The sequence below is a fragment of the Antechinus flavipes genome, chromosome 2, assembly GCF_016432865.1.
Source record: "Antechinus flavipes isolate AdamAnt ecotype Samford, QLD, Australia chromosome 2, AdamAnt_v2, whole genome shotgun sequence".
NCBI classification, from domain to species: Eukaryota; Metazoa; Chordata; class Mammalia; order Dasyuromorphia; family Dasyuridae; genus Antechinus; species Antechinus flavipes.
In genome coordinates this window covers 572,960,258-572,987,321 of record NC_067399.1, presented here as the reverse complement: position 1 = coordinate 572,987,321, position 27,064 = coordinate 572,960,258, and the positions used below count along the sequence as shown (strand labels likewise).

Sequence of the window (27,064 nt, the reverse complement as noted above, 5' to 3'; positions counted from 1 at the left end):
GCCAGAGGCAACTTCTCCCCACCCCAGGATTACAGGTGCTTACACTAATATTTCTTATTAAAAAAAAAAAAAAAAAAAAAAAAAAAAAACTGGCAAAGAAGAAAGAACTTAACCACAGAAACTTACTATGGGCATAGAGAAGGCCGGGGTTCATCTTCAGATGTGGACACGTCAATAAAAAAAGCTTCTACCCCAGAGACTAATGTGAAATGACTCCCTGCCCAGAGAGAATTTACAGAAGAATTTCAGTTTCAAAAAAGAACTTAAAAATCAAATAGACATTGAGGGAAAAATTAAACTAAACTAAAATAAAAGCTGATCAAGAAAAACAATCAGATAATGAAAAATAAGTTAACCAATTAGAAAAGGAGATAATCTCAAAGATGAAAATAACACTTTAAAAATTAGAACTGGGGAAGGAAGAGCCAGTGAAGCTATGAGAGACCAAGAAATAACAAAACAGATTATAAAGAATAAAATAAAAAGAACAGAATGTAGATCTGAAGAACTGATCAAGAAGAGAAAAAGGTAAGAATAATTGTAATAATACAGTCTGAAAATTGGGATCAAAAAAAGAACCTTGACACAATCATGTAAGATAATGCAAGAAAATTGTCCTGGAGTGCTAGAACATAAGGGGAAAGTAGAAATAGAAAAAAAATCTACCCGTCACCACCTCAGTAAAATCCTTTGTGGAAAACAACATAGGGATAAGATTGTCAGGTTTTGAAATCCCTAAATCAAAGACAAAATTTTGCAATAAGAAAAAAACAATTAAAATATGCTGGACTACAATTAGAATTGTGCAGCCACAATAAAAGACCATATCCTGGAATCATATCTATTGACAATCAAAAGAACTAGCCTTGTGGCCAAAAATATCATATCCAGCAAAATTATCTATATTATTGAATGAGGAAAAATAAAAGACATCAAGGAACTTGAAGATTTTTAGAATTTTCTATCAACCAAATCCAAACTTAAAAAAAAATTTAATATACAAAAAAATTTAATAAAATATCAATTTCAAGAAACTTAACATAGGCAAATCGTTTATGTTCTTTTACTTGGGAAATGCATACCATATGTTTAACATTGACATCAACAATAGGGTAGCTCAAAAGAAAGATTGGGGCCAAGTTAAGGTGAAAATATTAATCATTTACACAAATGAGGTGCATAGGCATTAGAGGGAGGAGGAAGACTTGTAGTCCTGAAAACCTACTCACATTGGAAATAGGTTAAATAGATAACACTACACTACAAAAATACCATTAAGGTATAGTGTTGGAATCCTTACTAACTGCTAAGTAGTTAGAGTTGATCTAATCTTACAAAAAGATGTTTTGGGCAGAACCTGAAACAAGGTACAAAGTAGAACTACCCATAATCCCTCTCTCTGGAAGGAGCATAAATAGGCCAATGGGCCAGTCGGAGAGTTCTTCAGAGAGGAAGACGCTACAAGTCGAGATTTCACCGGAATGACATGAAGACTGGAGCTGGCTGGAGGCTGAAGAAAGCAGAGGCAGAGGCTGAAGGACCAGACCTTTGGATTTAAAGACATTTGGAGAGAGCTCTTGGAACCAAGCAGAGAGATAGGCCTCTAAGCTAACCGGGCTATATTGGAGATAATAAAAGATCTGAACTTTTATCACCTGGCTGTGTTTTGAGAAGAAAAAGCTCACAACATTTTGGCACCCAACGTGGGACAAACAGACCCCTCAGTGGATTTCAGTGGAAAAGCTCCGATCCTCATTCAAGTGGAAAAGCCTCTGATCCTGATCCAGTGGAAAAGACTTCAACCCAGAAATTAGGGTGAGTGCAACAAAGAAATTTTGTTAGAAGAGTTAAAGTAGAATTTCAGCTAAGATGGGACAGATATTTAGAAAACAGCCTGTTTCTGTTCATGGAAAATGTTTAGAGAGCATTGTCAAAGTTATGAAAAGCCAAGGTTTAATTATAAGTTTACAGCAAATCACTGAACTTTTACAAACTGTAAAGGACATATGTCCTTGTTTCTCTCTTGATAAGGAATTAGATTTAAATGAATGGAAATTGGTTGGAGAGGATCTTTGTCAATTCTATGATAAAAATGGTCCTAACTCAATAATTAATACATATAATGTAATACAATTGGCTATAAGAAGTTATTTAAGTGATAGAATGATGAAAAGGAAAGTACAGGAGGAAGAAGTGCCAACTTTACTAGGTGAAAAGGAGGACGAATCAGATGAGAATGGAGTTAATTACAATTCTGAGTATGATACTTCACAGCAGGAGGAATTAGGTGATTCCACATCTCATGACCCCTCCCCCGCAATTAACCCTTCATGGGTGGAACAAGGGGGAGGGAGAGAGACAGAAACACAGTCAGCTTCTCCTGTAAAGCAGAATTTGACAAGATTAGAAAAAGCATTAATTAAAGCAAAAAATGAAGGAGAAGATATATCTGATTTTATAAATGCATATCCTGTGATTGAAGAGCTCAACTCCTCAGGTCAAAAAGAGAGAAAATACACTCCTTTTAATTTGGGAAAAATTAAAGATTTGAAAAAGGGTTGCACTCTTTATGGGGCTACATCATCTTATGTGAAGATGTTACTGGATAATTTGTCTTATGAAATCTTAACCCCGAATGACTGGAAATCCATCACTAAAACATGTCTTGAACCGGGACAAAATTTATTGTGGCTTTCAGAGTTTCATGAATTATGTAGGATTCAAGCCCAACGCAATAGGCAAACAGGAGCTATTGTACAAGTTGCCTTTGACCAACTAGCTGGTGAAGGTCAGTATGCAGAGAGTTCAGAACAAATTTATTATCCCATAACAGTGTATGAGCAAATTTCTAAGGCTGCAATAAAAGCTTGGAATTCTCTCCCTGGACAGAAAGATGGAAATAATGCTTTCACAAAAATAGAGCAAGGTCCCAATGAACCTTTTGCAGATTTTGTGGAACATTTACAAACAGCTGTAATAAGAACCATTGGAGATAATGCTGCCACAGAAATAATGACTAAACATTTGGCTAAGGAAAATGCCAATGAGGTTTGCAAAAGAATTATATGGGGGCTAGACAAAGATGCTCCTTTAGAGGAAATCATAAGATGCTGTGCCACAGTGGCACATTATATATGATATAAGCATCATATGCCCAGACTATGATGAACATGGAAAGACAAGGTCCTTCTTGGCAGAGGAATTCTAGAGAAACTCGTCGATGTTTTCAGTGCGGAAAAATTGGACATTTGAGAGCTCATTGTAGATATGGAGATAGAGTGAGAAGACAGGGTGAGAGAAAACCCAAACCCCATGTCCAAAATGTAACCAAGGCTTTCACTGGGCCTCTAAATGTATATTGACCCAGAGGAATGAGAGGCAGGGCCCAGCTCTAAAGTATCAATCAAAGGACAGGTGGGGCATGATAGCAGCTGAGGTTACACCCAGAGAGACCTTAGAAATTCAGGACTCTGATGTCATCAACCAACAGAAAAGCAATCAGGATTACAGTTGGGAAGAATACAGGCCTTTTAAGACAACAAGACAATATCCAATGCAAACAGCTCCAATGTAATTACCAGATGATGAGGAGAAATCCCAAAAGTGGTAAATAGAGAGATTCACTGTCATGACTGAACTATAGTAATTGATTTAGAGCTACTTTTTCTATTGAATTACAAAGGAGAAATTGATTAGCATTCAACAAAACTAGAAAAGTCATTTAGAGAAACAAAAGGTCTAAAATCTCAAGTAAAAGGCAAATAACATTTCTAGATCTCAAATTATATGATGCTGATTAAAAAAGACACAGAAGTAAATGAAGTAGAATAAATAAGAATCAGAATTAATCAATATGTATCCCCAGTACATGTCACAACACAGCACATGGCACTTTTTTTCTGTTTTGATCTGTGATTTCATCAATGTAGGGCATCTTCTATTGAGAAACTCCCACTGAGAAAACTCCCTATTACTTCATATCAGCAGCTGCAAATTCTGCTGTTATTATGAGTTTTAGAGTTAGGTGCCTTAGAATTGCAAGAGAACCAAAGTGATTTGCCCAGAAGTACTAAGCCAGATAGAACCTGAACCCAGGTCTAACTTCTAAATCAACTCTATATCCATTATATAATATTTTTTCATATTTGAATTCATATTTGAATAGAACTTCGTAGGTGAATAATAAATGTTTACTGAATTGAACTGATGTCAGTATACTACTTACACCAAAGGATATTAAGACCTTCACAGCATGACCAGCTACACAAAGTCCTTCCTGATTTCTCCATGTTACCACACTCTTCTGTTTAAAATTACTTTGTATTTACTTTTCTACCTGATGTATCCCACCATTTTGCCAACAGAATGTGAAGTTATTGAAAGGGGGGAGGGAGGAAGAGGGGGGGAGACTGCTGCATCCAGTGCCTAGCATAGTATCCTGCACATAGTAATTATTTAATCAGTTTTGGCTGAGTTTTTGCTATCATATTATTGAGGTTGAGAGTTAGCATGAGGAAAAAAGGGTAGAGAACTGACCTCTGTCTGGATGACCTGGGTTCAAGGCCTATCTCTGGCAAACAGTCTACCTCTTGATGCCCTGGAGAACTCTCTAGGACTATAAGTTGCAGAGCAGGTGCCAATCCACATTGGTGAGAGAACGGAAAGAACAAAGGAAAAGAGGAAAATGAGGGAGGGAAGGGAAAGGAGGAGACAGAGAGACATGAAGAAATGAAATCTCAGGTCCAGTATAGGGAAAAAAAAAACCCACTTATGTTCTATTATATTATCCTCCACCAATGATGTACTTTGATGTTTCTTATGTTGTGCAAGTTTATAACAGCACAAGGCCCGAAAAGTTCTATCATACTGAATAAACTTCAAAATGGCTTCATTAAAATTAATCTCATTATTCAATGTATATTCAATCTTTGAAAGCCTGTACAATATTAAATATTGTCAATAAAATTCCACAATTTCCCCAAATACACAAATGCTATATTGGTGACTTCTTTTTCTATTTTGAGCTAATTATTTTTAGTTTCATAAAGCATGTTCTTTAATTTTTAATTGCCAAATCTACTCTAATATACTAGAGAGTATGGGTACAGTAGAATGTGGACTTTGGAGCCAGGAAGCCCTTAGCTCGGACACTTATTAGCTGTGTGCCATGGCTATTAACTCTGCCTCTCTTTGTTTCAGTTTCATCAGCTGCCAAATGAGCCTGGCTAGAGGCCTCTAAAATCTCATTCAGCTAATGATCATAACTAGATTTATAAGACTTCAGAACAGAAAAAGCCATCTTAAGGATTGTCTTTTTTCTATTTTTTTCCAGTCTTATGCATTCCTTTCATGCATACTCTGTGATCCTGCCATCTTGTCTTACTTGCTATCCCTTACATGTGAAATATGACATTTGCTGTCATATATGTATGGAATACCTCATCTCTTTTTCTTGGAATATATGGTTTCTTTAAAACTCAGCTTAAATGTTTCTATAAGAAGTCTTTCCTCATTTCTCAGCTGCTAGTGGCCTCCCTCCTAAAATGATCCAGTATTTTAAAATATATATTCTGCACAACACACATATACACTCTCTATCTTTCTCTTCATTAGAATGTAAACTCCTCAAGGTCAGGGCCTATTTTGTCTTTTGTAACCCTATTGTTTACAATGACCAACAAATAATAGATGCTTAATAAAAAAAAAAAAAAAGCAAGGTACTTTTATTAATAAATCTACTCCATTCCTCTCAATTTATACCTGATGATAACAAAGGCCAAAAAGAGAGTGACTCCCTCAAGATCACACAATTGCTAAAGAGCAAAGGTGGAATTTCCAGTGATCTTTACTTGGTAAACTGAGATAACTGAGAGCTATATAAAATTTATAGTGATATATGAATATCAATTATCATACCGTGAATCACTGGGGGAAAGGAGAGTGAAGGGAGAGTCAGAGCAGGAAGCCAAAGCATTTTAATAATAAGACCAGATTTCCCAGTTGAGCTTCAATAATCTTAGTTTCTTTAAGTTTGTACCATTCAACATAATGCTAAACAATTCCACCCAAAGGATGAAATATTCCCTGTTAGATGGAGCTAAAAAGTGCCTTTTGCAAGATTAGCTCTATGCCATGAAAAGGATTCTGGTTTCTCAGCTATCTGATAAACTCAACAAATTACTTTGTGACTTTATCATTTTAGCAGTTTAACTTAAGTGTGATAAGTACACACATACAACTTGATACAGTAATATGACATAGTTTAAATATCAATGCAGGACAAACTACATAGACTTATATACTAGTAGACAGTGTTAAGGTCAAGAAGGACAAAGTACAAGTTTCTCCATTATCTACCACCCTTCCCCTAACAATATAAAACACTTACATGCATGCATGCACACATACACACCAATGCACACTGTGTGACCCTGTGCAAGTTTCTTTACTTTTTAAATGCTTCAGTCAACTGCAATTTTTAGCTATGTAACAGTAGGAAATACATTTAAAGAAGTCTCTTAATATTGCTTCAGAAAAATTGAGGACCATTTTTACATGTAGGCAGAATAAGCAGCCACCTACCTCTTAAGATTAGAAGATTGCTAGGGTTGGCTTCCACCAGAACGTCTCTTTCACTGGCCTACCCACAGCAGCTGAAAAGTGCATCATTAGAAATATAGTCCTTTGGGTTACAGGTTGACTCCATTTCTATTCAATGTCTTTTAGAGTCTGCCTTAAATCAAACCACAGTAAGGTAAGAACTCCTCCTTTTCCCCCCGCTGACAAAACTGAAATGAGAAGGCTAAGATACTGGAGTTTATAAAGTACAAGTTTTCATTTTAGATAACATTAAATAATCAGAGGTGAAATGCAATGCTTGTAAAAAGTAAAGGTGGAAATGCAAGAATGTGTTGGCAAGAATAAGTAGTAGATTAATTCACACACACACACACACACACACACACACACATACACATTAATAATATTGGCTAACAACCCTCTTTGAACAAACAAAAGATAAAGGGATTGTTAAACAGTAAGTTCATAGTTGGTAAAGGGAGGATTTGAGATGTTCCTCCAAATAGCTATCTTTGACCTTACTCACTTTCATATTCCATCTGGAACCCTGTGGGGTTCCTGACGCATAATTTATAATAAATAAATACTGGATGAGCAAGTGAGTAGAATAACGAATTAAGAAAACAAAGTATACCTAAGAGTAAATTTAGCTACTTTATCAGTTATGTATTTCCCTGGCCTTGAGTTCATAATATATACTAAACCTCAAGATTTGCAAAAGAAAAGGAAATTTAAAGAATACATGATTTCTATTGATAATAAGTTTTGAAAAAATACTCATGAGTTACAAAGGATTTATGAAAGAAGATTCTATCTGCATCTAGAGGAAGAACTGATCATTAGACGTGTGTATAAAATGGTTAGTTACTTACACACTCACACATACACTTGTGCCTAATGTAGCCAGCTCTAGGACAGGGACAGAGGGGAAAAAGGAAATTACATGCTAAATTTATTATATATTTAAAAGGAAAAGCAAGTTGTACATAATAGATTTGAAGTTTCATTTGAGAAAAAAGAAACATATTTTAAAAGTGATAGATAACCAATACTTGAAAGCTAATCATCTGTGATGTTTAAAGAATAAGCCAAAAGCTGTGTGCCTTTGTTGAACATCAATTAACAAGTAATCATGAAGCAGAGTTTACCCCACCTGGATTGTAAGTTCCTTAAAAACAACTAACATTTTATACTTTTTCTATAACTCTGATGATGATTAACATACAACTAAGTATATCATAATCCTACAATAAACTGTTGACTTCTTGCTCCACTGTAACAGAAATCAAGGCAAGCAATATGGAGGACTGCTTGAGTAATGTTTTCTTTGAATCCTTTAACTCAAACTGTATGTAGAAGGAGTCACAGGGTTAAATCACATGAGGGCAATAAAGATGAAGCTAGAAAATTATCCTCCATAGCAAAAAGACTATTTGATTTTTCCTCTTTCACTTTTTCCCTCATGTTAATTTTTATCTTTTTGTTCACCTTTTACTACTACTTTTTCTTCTTTCTACTTAATTATTTTTCTTATTTTCCCATTCTTCTTACTCTCTCTCTCTCCACCTATATTTCTGAAATCAAGCAAGTCTTTTTCAAGTAAAACCTGTTGCCTCAGTATGTGTCACGAAAAATTCTAACTTGAGGAGAGATGACATAATGTTGAAAAACACTGATAAAATCAAGACAATAAATAACTTAAATGACATTCTATAGATTCAAGAGGCATATTCTGAATTATAGGAATGAAGATGGAAATGGAAATTTTGATGATTTTCCCATATAAGTATAGCAAGCACCTTGTTCTATTCCTAATGTTTTCTTGGACTCTTGTTATACCTCTATTTTCTTACTTACTAGCTTGGCTTGACCTAAAAATTATTTTACAATATAATCTTTAGTTAAGCCACATAAAGTTGAAATTGGCCCATAATATCACACACTGAAGAAACCAGAACAGGAAAAGATTTCAACATAAATAAAGAAAACAACCAATAGTGTGATTACTGTAATAATAATAACAGTACTGGGAATCAAGTCCTACATCCAGACTCCAAACTGGTCAAATCAATTCTTTTGTACTCTTAGATCCTGGCCATATTTATGTGACTGAAAGGGTAGAAACATAAACTCTGTTCAGAAATTATAGATATGTCTTTCAACTATAATGAAATACTCTATTAGGTCGAATTTAATTAAATTCAACAAACATTTAAAGCACCTACTATGAACAATGCTTTATCTTATGTTCTGGAAGGATATGGACTTATATCTAAAAAGCTAATGACACAGTAGAACAAAATCATTTCTCTGTACAACCTCAAGAATTTGGCCTTTATCATATTTTATATAGATACTCCAGCAAATTCTAATTGGAATTAATCAATTACATCGTAGAAAGAAGTCCAGAAAAAAAATTATGGAAGAAAATGACAAATTTTTTTGAAGTATATCTCAATTATATAGGGGGAAATAATTTTTTAGTTCAATGATAGGAAGGAATTTGGGGAAGAAAAATGGATATTTAGGCTACATTACAATAAAATTTTCTAGGCAAAAATAATTAAAAGTAAATAATAAGCTGGAAAAGATTTGAGTACATATGACAGATATGAATTTGACCTATAAAATGGATTATTGTTTAAAAATCACAGTAGTAATTCAGTTATTGTAATAACTTTTTGGAAATGTTTAACCTCACTAATAAGTCAAAGATCAAAATTTAAAACAACTTTCAGGTACCACCTCACAGCCATCAAACCAGCAAAAATAAGTAAAAGCAATGAAACTCACTGCGACGGGATTGTGGAGAAACTGGTACATTCATTCATTGCTGGTGGAATTGCAAACTTGTAGAATCTTTTTGGAGAGGAATCTGGCAGTACACAGTAAAAGTTACAAAAATAATCATACACCCTTTGACCCAATAATTCCATTGTTGATAAAAAAAAAAAACCTAAAAATGTTATCAAAAACAAAAACAAAAAAAGAGATATTTGTTCAGACTATCATAGCAGCATTGTAAGTAATTGCAAAAAACTGGAAGCAAATTAGATACCAACAATAAGGAAATAATTAAATTATGGTCCATTAATGGGATATATAACAACTATAAGGGATACAAAGAGTTCTGGAAATAATGAAAACCAAAAAAGCAGAACCAGGGGAATGGAATATATACTTAGTTCACATGAGAAAAAAATACATGAGAACAAAAGAGTAAAGAATTTTGAAGGTAAAGCTGAGAAAGTGATTGCAATATAATTTATGCAATAAAATGAATTTAAATACCAACAGTTAAGTAATTTTGGTTGTGCTCAATGTTAAGTTTCTAATAAAACATTTAGTGGAAACAAGTAAAAAATCATAAAGCATTAGAAATACTTTGGCCTTTCAAAAACCCCATACTCAACCATTTCACCTGAAGAGTTCCAACTTCCTATGTTCCTAACTTTTTCTTCTTACTCTGGAATTTGGGGGCAAAAGTACATTTCAATGTCAAAACTGATTAATGGGTTCTTGATAGACAACACTATAGTCCTCAAACCACAAAAGATTCCCAAAACTCAAAGGTTCCTCCAGAGATCCCAAATTTCTTTTCAAATAACTAATAGAATATTAATCAGTCTTCATATCATTGCTGACATAATCTATTTTAATTTACTCCTCAAAAGCTTCATGTATAAAAATATGAGATTTCTTCATGAAAGAGTGATCTTTTCTACAGCATGCACCCCCTTCCGGCTTTAATAACTCCTTTAACATTCTTTAATCAAATTTATTTATTTCTCTTCAGCAATTCTTATTAAGAATCCATATCTGCTCATATGACTATTGACAATTAACTCTCATGGGCACACTTTTTTTTTTTCTTTCTCAAACTGATTTAGCTTCAGGTGTAGAGTGGAAAGGACAGGACTTAAGACAAGGGAAGAAGATGTAAAGGAACAGAGAAAGCCATTACATATTAGTTACTATAAAATAAGGACAGAACAAATAAATATTATGAAAGTTATGACTGGCCAAAACACTCTGATTATTAAATGTAATCTAGATAAGCACTGCATTATTATTAGTCCCATAGGATACAAGTCATACATAAAATGTATCAGTGTTCTAAAATTCTTTAAATCATCAGGCCTTATTTGGCTCTTTTGGAGAACTGGAGTGTAGGGGCATTAAAAAGAAATGAAAAAACATTCTTACCTTGAAAGATATGAAAATATATAGATAGAGAATCTGTATACATGGAAAACATTTTAATAGCACTTATAAAATAATGTGATTTTAAATGAACATTGTACAGTTCACATAAAGAAAAAAGGGTAAGAAGTAGACTGCTTATTGGAAAAAATCTGGCATATTATAAATGGGAAAGAATAAGAGAGGAGCAAGCAGAGTCAGGTAAAGATTCCCAATTTGTGGATTCCCCATAAAACAGGGGCTTCCCTTCTCTATTCTTCTCTATCAAATAAAATGCAGGATTAGCTCTTATCAATTTAGATAAGAACTAGAATAAAGAAAGGAAAAGTCAAATCCTGCACTCATAGTTATACTATTATTATGGACAAAGACCTAGAATCCACATCTTTTGATCTCCTGACTCCTTAGCAACAATTTCTTTTATTAAATCATAAGATGTTAATTATTTAACTGAAATAAAGGATATGTTTTGGTACAATCAACAATAGAGAAGTGTTTTCCAGCAACAATAGAAGAAACTGGGGAGAAAACTTGAAAAAAGTTTTCTCAAAACTACCTTGAGAGGATAGTTTTTTTCAGCTACCTTCCTTCAAGCACACAGAAATATAAAACAGAGTTACAATACTCAAAGTACCATTGATATTATTTTGCTTTATAATTCTCAAACCTTTAAGACTGCTACAACATAAATTGCCCAAGAAATTTGGCAGATGATGATTTTAGAAAGCCTTGGGACCAAAAACTTCTCTTTATTATCAAAGATCTGACTGGACATAGCCACTGATAATTTTGTCATATAATCATATCCTGAAAACCATAATCTCATGCTACTTAATGATATCTAACAATGGTAATAAAATAATGAATGACATTAACTTTTAGTAGCTAAAATTTCCATGAGGAATGAGAGAAAAACTATTTTTAGATAACCTAACAAACACCAATCACCTTTGAGTAAAAGGGCTTTTAATAACAAACCCAAGTGTTCACAGTCTAAGGTTAATAGATATTAACTTAATAGATAGGTGCCTTCATCTAATAAAAATGTTATGTTTAATCACAGAACTATGATTTGGGTTTGGACTTTTATATGAAATAATGCACAGTCTCTTCTCACGAAAGAAAAACATTCCTCTAAAACATATTATATTATTGAATGAACATGTCTCCGGTAACATGGTAAAGGTGTTGTGAGGTAATGGGACACAGTGAAGAATTTGATATAGGAAGACTTGGATTCAAGTTCCACCTCAAACAGAAGTCATGTGACCAGCTCTGTCACAATATACAGCAGGGAACAGGAGCTTGGACTTAGTTACTTGATTCAGCTCTGCAGGAAGAGCTAGCAATCAGTGAATTACATCCCTAACTCAGTACCCTCATCAAGACCTACAATCCTGCAGAAGTAGGAGATATGTTGAAGGGGATCTTAAGCAAGGGAGAAACATGATCTTACTTCTTTTAATCCATCATTAGACTGGGGGGAAAAAAAAAAAAGACCTAAAAATGTTATCAAAAACAAAAACAAAAAAAGAGATATTTGTTCAGACTATCATAGCAGCATTGTAAGTAATTGCAAAAAACTGGAAGCAAATTAGATACCAACAATAAGGAAATAATTAAATTATGGTCCATTAATGGGATATATAACAACTATAAGGGATACAAAGAGTTCTGGAAATAATGAAAACCAAAAAAGCAGAACCAGGGGAATGGAATATATACTTAGTTCACATGAGAAAAAAATACATGAGAACAAAAGAGTAAAGAATTTTGATGGTAAAGCTGAGAAAGTGATTGCAATATAATTTATGCAATAAAATGAATTTAAATACCAACAGTTAAGTAATTTTGGTTGTGCTCAATGTTAAGTTTCTAATAAAACATTTAGTGGAAACAAGTAAAAAATCATAAAGCATTAGAAATACTTTGGCCTTTCAAAAACCCCATACTCAACCATTTCACCTGAGGAGTTCCAACTTCCTATGTTCCTAACTTTTTCTTCTTACTCTGGAATTTGGGGGCAAAAGTACATTTCAATGTCAAAACTGATTAATGGGTTCTTGATAGACAACACTATAGTCCTCAAACCACAAAAGATTCCCAAAACTCAAAGGTTCCTCCAGAGATCCCAAATTTCTTTTCAAATAACTAATAGAATATTAATCAGTCTTCATATCATTGCTGACATAATCTATTTTAATTTACTCCTCAAAAGCTTCATGTATAAAAATATGAGATTTCTTCATGAAAGAGTGATCTTTTCTACAGCATGCACCCCCTTCAGGCTTTAATAACTCCTTTAACATTCTTTAATCAAATTTATTTATTTCTCTTCAGCAATTCTTATTAAGAATCCATATCTGCTCATATGACTATTGACAATTAACTCTCATGGGCACACTTTTTTTTTTCTTTCTCAAACTGATTTAGCTTCAGGTGTAGAGTGGAAAGGACAGGACTTAAGACAAGGGAAGAAGATGTAAAGGAACAGAGAAAGCCATTACATATTAGTTACTATAAAATAAGGACAGAACAAATAAATATTATGAAAGTTATGACTGGCCAAAACACTCTGATTATTAAATGTAATCTAGATAAGCACTGCATTATTATTAGTCCCATAGGATACAAGTCATACATAAATGTATCAGTGTTCTAAAATTCTTTAAATCATCAGGCCTTATTTGGCTCTTTTGGAGAACTGGAGTGTAGGGGCATTAAAAAGAAATGAAAAAACATTCTTACCTTGAAAGATATGAAAAATAATAGATAGAGAATCTGTATACATGGAAAACATTTTAATAGCACTTATAAAATAATGTGATTTTAAATGAACATTGTACAGTTCACATAAAAAAAAAGGGTAAGAAGTAGACTGCTTATTGGAAAAAATCTGGCATATTATAAATGGGAAAGAATAAGAGAGGAGCAAGCAGAGTCAGGTAAAGATTCCCAATTTGTGGATTCCCCATAAAACAGGGGCTTCCCTTCTCTATTCTTCTCTATCAAAAAAAAAAACCTAAAAATGTTATCAAAAACAAAAACAAAAAAAGAGATATTTGTTCAGACTATCATAGCAGCATTGTAAGTAATTGCAAAAAACTGGAAGCAAATTAGATACCAACAATAAGGAAATAATTAAATTATGGTCCATTAATGGGATATATAACAACTATAAGGGATACAAAGAGTTCTGGAAATAATGAAAACCAAAAAAGCAGAACCAGGGGAATGGAATATATACTTAGTTCACATGAGAAAAAAATACATGAGAACAAAAGAGTAAAGAATTTTGATGGTAAAGCTGAGAAAGTGATTGCAATATAATTTATGCAATAAAATGAATTTAAATACCAACAGTTAAGTAATTTTGGTTGTGCTCAATGTTAAGTTTCTAATAAAACATTTAGTGGAAACAAGTAAAAAATCATAAAGCATTAGAAATACTTTGGCCTTTCAAAAACCCCATACTCAACCATTTCACCTGAGGAGTTCCAACTTCCTATGTTCCTAACTTTTTCTTCTTACTCTGGAATTTGGGGGCAAAAGTACATTTCAATGTCAAAACTGATTAATGGGTTCTTGATAGACAACACTATAGTCCTCAAACCACAAAAGATTCCCAAAACTCAAAGGTTCCTCCAGAGATCCCAAATTTCTTTTCAAATAACTAATAGAATATTAATCAGTCTTCATATCATTGCTGACATAATCTATTTTAATTTACTCCTCAAAAGCTTCATGTATAAAAATATGAGATTTCTTCATGAAAGAGTGATCTTTTCTACAGCATGCACCCCCTTCAGGCTTTAATAACTCCTTTAACATTCTTTAATCAAATTTATTTATTTCTCTTCAGCAATTCTTATTAAGAATCCATATCTGCTCATATGACTATTGACAATTAACTCTCATGGGCACACTTTTTTTTTTTCTTTCTCAAACTGATTTAGCTTCAGGTGTAGAGTGGAAAGGACAGGACTTAAGACAAGGGAAGAAGATGTAAAGGAACAGAGAAAGCCATTACATATTAGTTACTATAAAATAAGGACAGAACAAATAAATATTATGAAAGTTATGACTGGCCAAAACACTCTGATTATTAAATGTAATCTAGATAAGCACTGCATTATTATTAGTCCCATAGGATACAAGTCATACATAAAATGTATCAGTGTTCTAAAATTCTTTAAATCATCAGGCCTTATTTGGCTCTTTTGGAGAACTGGAGTGTAGGGGCATTAAAAAGAAATGAAAAAACATTCTTACCTTGAAAGATATGAAAATATATAGATAGAGAATCTGTATACATGGAAAACATTTTAATAGCACTTATAAAATAATGTGATTTTAAATGAACATTGTACAGTTCACATAAAGAAAAAAGGGTAAGAAGTAGACTGCTTATTGGAAAAAATCTGGCATATTATAAATGGGAAAGAATAAGAGAGGAGCAAGCAGAGTCAGGTAAAGATTCCCAATTTGTGGATTCCCCATAAAACAGGGGCTTCCCTTCTCTATTCTTCTCTATCAAATAAAATGCAGGATTAGCTCTTATCAATTTAGATAAGAACTAGAATAAAGAAAGGAAAAGTCAAATCCTGCACTCATAGTTATACTATTATTATGGACAAAGACCTAGAATCCACATCTTTTGATCTCCTGACTCCTTAGCAACAATTTCTTTTATTAAATCATAAGATGTTAATTATTTAACTGAAATAAAGGATATGTTTTGGTACAATCAACAATAGAGAAGTGTTTTCCAGCAACAATAGAAGAAACTGGGGAGAAAACTTGAAAAAAGTTTTCTCAAAACTACCTTGAGAGGATAGTTTTTTTCAGCTACCTTCCTTCAAGCACACAGAAATATAAAACAGAGTTACAATACTCAAAGTACCATTGATATTATTTTGCTTTATAATTCTCAAACCTTTAAGACTGCTACAACATAAATTGCCCAAGAAATTTGGCAGATGATGATTTTAGAAAGCCTTGGGACCAAAAACTTCTCTTTATTATCAAAGATCTGACTGGACATAGCCACTGATAATTTTGTCATATAATCATATCCTGAAAACCATAATCTCATGCTACTTAATGATATCTAACAATGGTAATAAAATAATGAATGACATTAACTTTTAGTAGCTAAAATTTCCATGAGGAATGAGAGAAAAACTATTTTTAGATAACCTAACAAACACCAATCACCTTTGAGTAAAAGGGCTTTTAATAACAAACCCAAGTGTTCACAGTCTAAGGTTAATAGATATTAACTTAATAGATAGGTGCCTTCATCTAATAAAAATGTTATGTTTAATCACAGAACTATGATTTGGGTTTGGACTTTTATATGAAATAATGCACAGTCTCTTCTCACGAAAGAAAAACATTCCTCTAAAACATATTATATTATTGAATGAACATGTCTCCGGTAACATGGTAAAGGTGTTGTGAGGTAATGGGACACAGTGAAGAATTTGATATAGGAAGACTTGGATTCAAGTTCCACCTCAAACAGAAGTCATGTGACCAGCTCTGTCACAATATACAGCAGGGAACAGGAGCTTGGACTTAGTTACTTGATTCAGCTCTGCAGGAAGAGCTAGCAATCAGTGAATTACATCCCTAACTCAGTACCCTCATCAAGACCTACAATCCTGCAGAAGTAGGAGATATGTTGAAGGGGATCTTAAGCAAGGGAGAAACATGATCTTACTTCTTTTAATCCATCATTAGACTGGGGGGAAAAAAAAAAAAGACCGGAACTACATACAATCTCAAGCTCTGTCAGTATGAATTTATATCTTTGTGCTAAGACCAGAACTATTGAAGAAGACAGGACCAAAAAAAAAGCTCTTTTTCAAATGGGTTTTTTGGCTATTCTACTCAAAGTACAGAGCTCACTACCTGCTCTGCTTCCTGCAAGCTTCCACTTTTAATCTCAATACTACTTTCAAAGACAGGAATGACAGCAACTCTAGCAGTTGAAAAATATCATAAGTTTCCAAGAAATATTATGGAGAGAGTTCATCACCAACTGTGTAGAGAAGAAAACTACCAATACAATAAAAGAAATACTCTGGGTTGAGAACACCCTAAAATTCCAGAATAACTTTGCAATTAGCAGAATCCCAGAAAACTCATCATCCACAAGAATTCTTATGAATATATCTAAGAAATGAAGAGTTGAAGCAAATAATAAAGTTAAATTAGTGATCTTAAGGAAAATGTTAGGAGAATAAACAGCTTAAATCAATAAGTGAAAAACTTTACCCAAGTAGTAGACACCCTGATAAAAATGAGCAACTCTGCTCCCCGTTCATACAATCAACACCTTGTTTAGGTCCTTTATCACGTTTCACCCAGATTATTCCAACAACTTCTAACTATTTTACTTGTCTTCAATCTATCATTACCCTAATCCCCAACTTCTTAAACAGTGGTTCTGACTGTAACTGAATGTGGGGGGAGGGGTCATGAAATTATGATTTAGTATCAGTAAATGTTTGATTTGCAAGCCTATTTTACATATCTATGTATGTGGTTCATAAAAAATTTTCAGGCACAAAGGAGTTGTGATCGAAAAACAGTTTAAAAGCCCTATCCTAATGTATTTTAAACAAATCTGACCATATCACTTCCCTAACTCAGTCAACTCCAGTGACTTACCATTCATTGCCTATAAGATAAAATATAACCTCTTCTATTTAACCCTTAAAACCTATCACAAGGTGGCTCTAGCCTATCCTTCTAGGTTACTGGACACTCCCTCTCCTGCTTGCCTTCTCTATTTCTCACCCACAACATTCCATCTCCTGACGGTGACTCTGCACTGACTGCATTTTATGCCAGTGAACATGACACATGTGCATATCATGACACACATTACAGAGCTGCTCTCTTATAAATCACAGATCAAGCACTATTTTCTGTAGGAAGATTTCATGATTCTCCAACAATGCTAGTACCTTCCTTACTAAACTCTCTTGTTTTTAACAATTTTGTGTGTGTAAACTTTATATCCATGTTATAGATGTTTTATATGTACTTATCTCTCTCATTAGAATGAGCTCATTTTAAATAGAGATAATTTTATTATTTGAACTTGTTTCCTTAGCACAGTGACCATCACGTCATAGATACATAAGCTAGCAGTACAGTGGATTCAGCGCTGGATCTAGAATCAAGAAGACATGAGTTCAAATTCAGTCCCAAATACTTATTACCTGTGTGACTCTTACACAAGTCACTTATTCTCTATTTGCCTTAGTTTCTTCTTCTGTAAAATGGAGATACTAATAACGTCTATCTTGCAAGAGTGCTGTGAGAATCAAAGATTATATAAAAAGCATTTAGCACAATGCCTGGCACACAGTAGACACTACATTCATGCTTATGCCTTTTCCTCCTAAATACTTGATAGAGTGTTGACTGAAAACACAGTATGTCTATCAATGGAGCCCTGTTCATGTTGGGGTCATGCCAATTTAAAAATTATCATAATACTTAAAGGAGCATACAGATGCAGTATCATGCCATTACTAGCAATCAAATAAAATGAAAAAAATTATCAAGAGTGACAGCAAATTAGGATTAGAAAAGAAATGATGAAAAATATTAGAAATTAAAGTGACCTGCCATTACCAGATCTCAAAATATACCACAGAGCAATTATTTTTAGAACTATTTGCTACCAGTTAAAAAATGAGAAAAACTGATCAACTGAACAGGACTGAGTAAGTTGAGCAAGACTTGAAAGGTCATAAATATGATAATGTAATGGTCAATAAACCCAAAGACATCAACTACTAGGATTTCCCTTTACACAAAAACTGCTGGGAAAACTGGAAAAGAGAAATTATTTTTTGCAGATATTAGATAGAATTCATTATCATTTCACAATAAACTTTATGTAGATAAGTGACCTAAAAATAGAGGGCCAGCTTCATATACAAAAAGACCAAGGTTTCAGTCCTATTTTCAATCTACATGAACTGTGTAACTCTGAACAATCTTTTTTCCTTTTCAATGCATTAAGAAGCACTCTAAGAGTGTCAATTGAAGATATTTACATTCAAAATTTCTTTGAGGAGGAATATTTGGGATATAGGGTTGCCTATACCAATTTGAATCAAAGGCCTAGTTCCTGTTCTCTATCATAAATCATTAGAGGGGGAAATGGAAAAAGGAAAAACTAGAGAATGAAAGTACTTTTGTACAATTATGGCCAGAGAATAATGCTTAACTAAACAAGGATAGATATGACAGTAGAAAACAAAATGGACAATTTCTATTACACAAAACTGAAAAGCTTTTATATTAGCAAAATCAATGCAATTTAAATTAGAAAAGCAGCAATTAAAAAAATATGTGCACAGCAAATATTTTTGATAAAGGCCTGATATTATTATTAAAATATATATTAAAATATATTAGGTCTTGATATAAATACATAAAAACAAAGACCATTACACAAAGTATAAGCAGTTAAAGGATATAAACAGGCAATTTTCAATGAAAAGAAATACAAGCTTATCAATAATCAATGAAGGAATACTCCAAATCAACTAAGAAGATAAATGCAAACTAAAATAGCACTGGGAATTTACTTCATATGTATTAAACTGTTAAAAATTACAAAAGATGAAAATGGTAAATGTTACAAATACTATGGGAAGAAAGGCACACCAATGCCTGAAAGAACTACAAGTTGGTCTAATGGAAAACAATTTGGAATTATCCTGTTTACTAACAATGAAAAAGTCACTAAATTTTATTAATCTTTTAAACCAGCAATGATAATCCTAGGGAGAAGAATTCGCTACTACTAAGGTATATATTCCAAAGAAGTCAAAGACAATAGAAAAGGCCCAATATATGCAAAACTATTTAGAATATTACCTTTTATAGTACCAAAGAAAAAGAAAATTAAGGAATGGCTGAATAAACTGTAATGAAATATTATTACCCCCAAGAAATGAGTAACTTGAAAAACTCAGATGATCAATTCTGTTAGTAATAACTTCAGAGAATTCAATGGTAAAACAAAACTTGCACCTTTCTGCAAAGGAGTGACAGAAACAGGTAAAAATAAAACATTCATTTTCACACACAGGCATATGTCAATAGGTTTTGCTTGACTGTGTTTATCTGGCATAAGAGAGTTCCACGGGGGAATGGAAAAATCAGACTACTAGAAAACAATTCTGTTAGTGGATACAGAAGGAGAGACTATAGAATGACTTGATGGAAGAGAAAATATGTAAGTCATTATGGTCTTAATAGGCAAGTAAGATAATCAGATCTCTAAATTAGGACTGTTGCAAATATATAAAGGTTAATTGTAAGAAAGATCTAGAAGATACCTGTAATTATCTAGGCAAAAGACATGAACTTAAAGTGACAATAAAGATAGAAAGAAGGATCAGATGCAAAAATTTTTTAAATCATTTGAATCACAAGGCAATAGCAGTAACATGGTATAAGGGAGAGAAATATCTTAGGGACGAGGTAACCAGGTAATTAGTGCCAACTAATGATGGCACTGGCAGAAATAAATACCAAAGAAATCAGAGGAAACAGGTTTTTGGAGAAAGTTAACGTTTGGTTTGGGGCATAAAGAGAATCAAAGACCTAGGAAGGGAGAGTGAGTCACAAAAGTTTAGAAAAGAAAAAAGGATCAGTTTATACATCAACAGTAAAAAGAAACTTGACACTTCACCAAAATTTGTCTGAAAGATTCTCTATTTCTTTTTAATGAAAGAAACTGGCCCAAAAAATGCAGAAATCCGATTTCACAAGTAACAGTGATTAGATGGAGTGAGTAATGGTTTAGAAATAGAAGGCAATTCCTAAAAGTATTTCATGGTCCTTCCCCTTTCTTCCTCCCTCCAACTTGTTCCCACCCTATCAGTATATGTATCATGTTTGGGGAGTGCCTATATATAGCAAAAAACCCTATGTACCATATCAGGTAGGGGGTTCAGAGAACTATTAACTTCTCTTCTTACAGGTCAGACTCCCTCAGTGCTCCCAGACTCAATATGGCAGGATGGGCTCTAGATAAGTTCAAATTAAAACTAAAAGCTATAATTGACTCAAAATAATGGAAGAGATTTTTCCTTTCATTTTTGTATTTTTTCCTTATTTAAAGTACATACTGTGTCTATAGCAGAGAAGATGCTTCATCAGCTTTATTGTTTACAATCTGTGGGACAAGTGAGATTTATCATGTTTTGTCACTATCTCATAGGTACAGGTCCTTCTGTAAAAACCTTAAAAATCATATGTGCAGGTGCTAGACAAAGTTATTAATAATGGACAAGCTCAATATAGCTAATAATATAAAGAACAATATTACCAAGTAAAGTTTTCTTGAAATTCTGATCAAGCTATAGGGAAAGTCATTTTCATACATCTAATATGAAATATATGGTAGTCATTAAATCAAATAGTTCAGCTAATCAACAGTTTACTAATGGTCAATGGAAAGATCTTTAAGGAGGATTGATTGATAGAATAGGATGAGAAAAGACAGAAGGACAGGGATCTGTCCATACAGAAGATGAAAAATCAAGCAAGATTGCTTTGGAAAAGCATGGCCTAATTATAAGACAATGGTTTTTTTGGTCTTTCAGAAGACCAGAAAATAACTGTCCAAGAAATAAGAAGGGAAGATTTATGTTCGTAATGTAGGTCAGTAGAACAATTAACATGTTTCTTATAAATTCATCCTCATACTTTGAATGAGTCTAGCATCTTCAAACTGTGAACAGGGTATTGTGTTTAATATGCTTAAATATCCTTGTTTCAGTCTCTGTTTTTCCTGGCTATGAATATCAGCTGGTTCCATGTTAATTTAAAGATAAATCCTAAAAATAAACACCATAAATATTATATAATCCATTCAGTCACTTATTTGGGGAATTCATGGCTTTTATTCTCAAAACCTATACTTGCCCAGAAAATTGTTATCAGTCAAATGCTGGATACACAACTTACATTAAAACATACAATCATTATGTACAAAACCAGATTTGGGGGCAGAAAAACTTGAATTCAAGTCTTACTTATGACAACTGCTGGCTGTGTGGGCCATATCTAGTCCTTTATTTCCCCGTCTCAGAAAATTCTAAGATCATGAATTGTTGACTAGAATAGCAGCTGACCCAGCATTAGTGGAGTGAATTTCATAGAAATTCCTTATACTAATGAATTCAAAAAACAGTTAAAATGAACTCTTCAAAAAAAATTCTGATAATTATTTTGTCTATGAAAGATGGAAAACCACAATCTCAGTCTAATAAAAATTATATTACAAGTGACCCAAATAGTAATAACATGACACACAGTAAATATAAAGAAGCTAAAGTATATTATCAATGGTATATAAAAAGTAACACAAAATTCATCATCTAGGACAGGATTTCTTCACCTAGGGACTATGATTTTTTTTTAAACTTTGATAACTGTGTTGCAATATAATCCTATTAGTTTTATTTGATATATATATAAAAAGATTATTATGAGAAAGGGGCTCATAGGCTTAAGACTGCCAAAAAGCCCCATGATACAAAAAAGCTTAAAGCTTTAAATCTCCTGATTAGGACATCTATGTTGAGCAGGCCAGCCTATAGTGATTTATAGATTTCAGATAGACCAACTAAGTTTACAGTAATGCTAACTGATGGTAATTTAAAAAAAAGAAAAACAACAACAACCGTTACTAAAAGAACCAAAGGCAAATGCAGAGTTCTATGGAAGGACACACCCCAGCAAACTGTGAAAAAAGCAATTGCAAAGGATGTCTTTATGGCTGATTTATCTATAACATCAAGGTTTCATCAAAATACTGGGAGAAAAAAGTTGTGCCATAAGCCAAGATCTACAGTATCAAGCTCACAAATATAAGGTAGGGAAGGAGTTCAGAAAACATAATCCAACTCCATTTTATTACAGATAAGCAAAAAGGTCCAAAGTTAACATAGATAGTATTTTAAAGGTAGGATTTAAACTTAAGTAATTTTGGTACCAAACCAGGGAATCAAACAACTATCATCTGCTAGGCTGGCTGGCTATAATTTGTCCTGTATACCAAGAATGCTTTGTATAGTTTAAAAAGAAGTTTTATTGTACTTAAAAAACGTAAAAACCATTCTCAACTCGCAGTACAAAAGCAGGCTGTAAACTAGAGTGCCTTAGTTTGTTAGCCATATTCCTCTACTCTTAAGTTTTAATTATTTGTGGAGTTCAACTCTGTTAGCATTCATACTACTACTCAGTTACACTTGCTTTGTAAATACTATTTAAAGTATGGTGGAATTGGCATTTCTAATAAAAATAGATTAAATATTGGATAAATTCAAAACACCCCAAGTATTATGGCAGATTAAATGATAGAATGAGATATAGAGAGAAATGATTAATTGTAAAAGAGAAGCAGGTGTGTAATAATTATAAACTTCCTTCTACATTAGAATATAGTCTTCTACAATGAATACTTCTGATCTCAGGAATCTAGTATTTAAAACATTCTTTTTGCCTCTTATAACTGAATTTTAATTAGCATATGCTTAATAGGGATGTGTGTACTATTTTAGAATTTTAAAACAGAATATGAAAAAGAGCTAATAATTTAAGATATGCTTATTTTCCTCTACATATTTTTAAACCGAATCTATGATGGACTACTAAAAATTGCTTTTTTTTATCTTTAATTAATATATTAATAAGAACTCCCATTTTACTCCAAAGATTTACACACAAAAAAAAGTGTACTTCTAATTCTATCCAATCAACAGATACACTAGGAAGTCTTTCTGATCAAGTTTTTTTTCTTTTATTAGCACTTAACAAACACAAACATTTTAACATATAAAAAAAATAAAAGGGCAATGTATATGAAATGGTGAATTACTATTACATGCAAATTTTATAAGTGTATTCATATATATTATATAAAGTACTAATATTAGCATTGCCCCACGTATCTCCCTCTGAACTTACTTTTGCTTTATTTTGTGTATTTTTCAAAATGAAAGTGACAATTTTAAAAAACTCTACTTCAGATATTTTACTTTTTTAAAATTCAATTTTTTTTAAATTTGTAGTTCCAAATTTTCTCCATTCTCCCTCTGTTGAGAAGGCAAAAAAAAAAAAAAACACCAAACAACATACATTACAAATGAGTATAATCATTCAAAACTAAGTCCAAAAATTGTAAAGAAAGATTAGAACAAATGTTTCAATCTGCAATCTGAATACATCTATTCTCTACCTAGAAGTAAATGGCATGTTTCAACATAAGTCCTTCTGAGTTGTTTTGTCACTATCTCACCAAATTCTAACCAATGTACAGTGGAAGAAGTGACATGGTCAGTAATAAGAGCAGAGCCATATGACAAACACTTCTCACCTGCTATGTAAACAGTGTGAGAAAGTAAGATTAGGACTTAGAATTATTTCTAAAAGTTACTTAAAGAAAACAAGAAAACAATTTTACATACAAAGTTTCTGATAAAGGTCCCACTTCTAAAATATATATAGAGGGGCAGGTAGGTGGCACAGTGGATAGAGCACTAGCCCTGAAGTCAGGACGACCTGAGTTCAAATCTAGTCTCAGACACTTAACACTTCCTAACTCTGTGATCCTGGGCAAATCACTTAACCCCAACTGCCTCAGCATAAAAAAAAGCAAAATAAAATATATAGAGAACTGACTCAAAATTTATAAGAATACAAGCCAGTTTCCAATTGATAAATGGTCAAATGATATGAACAATTTTGAATAATAGATAAATGTAGGAAAACGGGACACTATTGCTGGTGGAGTTGTGAAATGATCCAACTATTCTGGAGCGCAATCTGGAACTATGCCAAAGAGCTATCAAATTGAGCATACTTTTTAATCTAGCAGTGTCTCTATTGCGCCTATATCCCAAAGAGATCATAAAAAATGGAAAAAGGATGTACACTTGCAAAAATGTTTGTGGCAACCTTTTCTGTAGTGGCAAGGAACTGGAAACTGAGTGAATAACCATCAGTTGAGTAATGGCTGAATAAGTTATGGTATATGAATGTAAGGTGAATGTTGAAAATTATATGTATTTTGAAAAATAAAAAGGTATTAATAAAAAATAAATAAAAGATGCTTAAAAAGATATTGGAGAAGTTGTTGTAAGTTTTAATGAAATAAGATATGTTGTTATGTCCAACTCTTTGTGCCCCATTTGGGGTTTTTTTGGTAAGGACACTGCCATGATTTTTCATTTCCTTCTGCAGCTCATTTCACAAATGAGGACTCTAAGGCCAAAAGAGTAAAATGACCTACTCAAGGTCACACAGCCAGTGAATGTCTGAGTCTAATTTTGCACTCACAAAAATTAGTCTTCCTGCCTCTAGGCCTCGCCTTCTACCCACAGTGCCTCCTAGCTCATTTCTATATTATTAGTACTGGTTGAAAGTTGAATTTTCACAATATTCAAAGTTGGCTTTTATTCTGCAATGTACTATATTTCTTAAAAGTATTATTATTAAAATAGAAAAACAGCATAGCACAGAACAGTCATTCATTTTAGAGCAGTGGCTTAAACATGCTGTATTTATCAAAGAATCTGAAATATCTTCATGAGAAACAGTATATTCTAATTAATGTAATCATCATAAGCCTGTTTCATATCAGATTTTTGAATAGTATTTTACCTACATATTAAATTAGGATGATCAGAAGTGATTTTTATTTAAAATATTTTGAATTCTTTGAATTGTGACTGAAATAAGTCCCAAATATTCACCAAAAAGAATAAATCCACTTTCATGGATATTTATTTATTCTATTATCATGGACTGAGTGCTTAATATATAAAAGTCACCTTTGTTAGATTAATTTGCCTTGAAGTAATTTACAAAATACTCAAAGAACAATTTATTCGATTCAGTCTAATAAAATTTTGTTTTATGATGAAAATTTTTTCAAAATTAGACTCATTATGCTAATCAGGATTGTTCTCTATACTTAAAATATTAGTTTTCTTATGGCACCTTAAGCACCAATATATGCTTCTAAGTTTTGTTGAAAATCATTTGGTTTTGCGTCAAGGAATATATCTTCTCTGAGGGGGCAAAGATGACACACATTTCTCTCTGACCTTCTGTACAACCCTCACACTAATTACGAAATTCAGCCTCTGAATTAGCTCTGGACCCTCAGAACCCAAAAATATTGGAAGTGCAACAAATTATCAGCAGAAGATAATTTCCAAAGATCACCAGAAAAGGTCTGTTTGAACTGGAAATCAGAGAGAGGCAGCTTAACACAAACAGCTGACCACAAGCACCAGCCCAGACAGCACAGCGTCCTGGGGTAGTGTAGTCTCCACAGTAGAGAATCTACAGGGAGGAATCTACAGCAATCTACAGCAGTGTTGGACACTTTGCCTTGGTTGCAAGCCCAGTGTAGATCAGCAGAGAAGTTATAAACATCCAACACCAACACAAGATCAATAGTGAAACCCAAAATGCCAGAATCTCACAGGACCTGTCCATACCCATCCAACACAAGGAATGAATTAGCACTGACCCAGTGCAACTGTGGCTACTTGGAAAGTTGGATCCCCTTCCCCTCCCTACCCCCCCACACACACTTAAAAAGGTAAATAGAATACCAGAAAAACTAGATATAATAGATGTTTGAAGACCTTAACTTAAAAAATATATATATTAATAAAAAAGTAAAGAGGACTAACAATAGACAGCTTTTATGGTTAAAGAGAAGAACAGATTTCAAACTCTGAGGAGACTAAAGGCAGATTGTCTCCAGATGAAGCCACAAAAGACGATATAATTTGGTCCCCATCACACAAAGCTCTCCTAGAAGAAATTAAAAAGGACCTTAAAAAAGAGCTAGAAGAAAAATAGGGAAAGGAAATGAAACATTTGCAAGAGGGTTTGGAAAAGGCAACACAGAAACTATCTGAAGAAAATTCACTACAAAATAGACTTAGTGAAATGGAAATATTAAAAGATAGATTTGATAAAACGGAAAAAGAAAGTAATTCCTAGAAAAACAGAATTTGTGAAATGGAAAAAAATTCCATAGAACAAAACAACTCATTTAAAAATTCAATTTGACAAATACAAAAAGAAGTTAAAAAAAAAAAAGTTAAAAAGAAGTAAAAAAAAAAGAAAAACAAAATAATTCACTAAAATTCAGAATTGAACAAATGGAAATGAATGACTCAATGAGATAACAAATATCAGTCAAGCAACTCCCCCC

The 27,064-nt window shown here is 33.0% G+C and overlaps 1 protein-coding gene and 1 long non-coding RNA gene across 3 annotated transcripts in view; one reads left to right on the top strand and one right to left on the bottom strand.

Moving 5' to 3' along the window:
• ABHD17C (abhydrolase domain containing 17C, depalmitoylase) overlaps positions 1-27,064 on the bottom strand; it is an 84,110-nt gene that overhangs the window by 13,779 nt on the left and 43,267 nt on the right. The window lies entirely within an intron of this gene.
• LOC127551434 (uncharacterized) overlaps positions 22,563-27,064 on the top strand; it is an 87,438-nt gene continuing 82,936 nt past the window's right edge. Inside the window, exon 1 of the long non-coding RNA XR_007951086.1 lies at positions 22,563-22,702. This is a non-coding gene — a long non-coding RNA (uncharacterized LOC127551434). The remainder of the gene's footprint in view (positions 22,703-27,064) is intronic.